A 1,213-nucleotide genomic window follows, 5' to 3' on the forward strand; every position below is an offset into this window, starting at 1 on the left:
ACAGCCACCACCTGGATGATTATGACTGTTTTCATTACTTCTTCCTCCCTAACATATCCAGTAGCAGACGGAAAGGTTCATGTTACATGTATATGATTTTACTTATTTGCCCAAATCTACCAAACACTTTATTATCCCCTCCTTTTCTCTTTGACACTACCGCAGCCAACACCATCTATACAACAGGGACGCTCACCGCTAACTGTGCAAGCGCCGACATTCCTCATTATCCCTGCCTTTAGGGACACTGCGCAGATGCCGACGTTGCCCGGCAACTCCTAAAACAAACCTAGATTACCGCACAGCGCATGCGTCTACAGGCTTTCCCACTTCCGGTCACCTGACCCATGAGCGCTATTTATGAGCGCTCAGCCTGCTCTCCTCCAGGCGTCCCATTGCTAAGGCACGGCTGTGCCAGCACCCTCACAAATCGATCCGCATGTAAGTACACCCCGGGGCTACAAACAAATCTTGCCCATTACAATTTAGTTATTATGGTAAACTCTTTTATAGTGGCATCTACACAACCCGGACTCTGGGCTCACACAGCTCCAGTGTTGCGCTAGACCCGAGACGGCGCACCTACTATTTTTGACCGGTGTAAGTACACTTTAATGCCACAGCTATATATATTACCTATGATGTTAGGTCACTTACCGTCATACATTCGATTCCCCCTTTTTAGTGGCATCTACATTGTCTGGGCTCATATAGCTCCAGGACTGCGCTTCATCAAAGGGAGCGTACCCACCATATTTGCTGGTGTAAGTAGACACCTCTGTCCCTGTTTTATATATATTTCTATTGTGTCACATGACTTACTTTCATACATTTAATCCCACTTTAGTGGCATCTACACAACTAGGGCTCATTCAGCTCTGTGCACCTCATCCAATGAGAGCGCACCCACCACATTGCCTGGTGTAAGTATACACCTCTGTCTCCTACATATGTGGCCCATTTCGTCATTTTAATTCTTTCCATGTATTGAATCCTATTACAGTGGCTTCCACATTATTTGGGCTCATACAGCTCTAACATTTGTCTAAAAGAGGACACACTTATCACTTGGACTGGTGCAGTTTACGATCAGGGGTGATTATGCCTTTTTACTTCCATATCACGCACCACCACTGATATAGAGTCACACACTCCTCTGGCCACATTACACCTCTATCCTAGTAGCCCTGTGTACATGGCCCCCGCAATATTA

General features: G+C 46.1%; 1 long non-coding RNA gene across 1 annotated transcript; it reads left to right on the forward strand.

Annotated features, from left to right (window-relative positions):
* Nucleotides 1-302: 302 nt before the first annotated feature.
* On the forward strand, nucleotides 303-923 carry LOC143773487 (uncharacterized). Its single transcript, XR_013215201.1, has 4 exons — nucleotides 303-441; nucleotides 514-600; nucleotides 686-764; nucleotides 848-923. It is a non-coding gene; the product is annotated as an uncharacterized LOC143773487 (long non-coding RNA).
* The last annotated feature ends 290 nt before the right edge of the window (nucleotides 924-1,213 follow it).

Source organism: Ranitomeya variabilis, chromosome 5 (genome assembly GCF_051348905.1).
Source record: "Ranitomeya variabilis isolate aRanVar5 chromosome 5, aRanVar5.hap1, whole genome shotgun sequence".
Lineage (NCBI taxonomy): Eukaryota > Metazoa > Chordata > Amphibia > Anura > Dendrobatidae > Ranitomeya > Ranitomeya variabilis.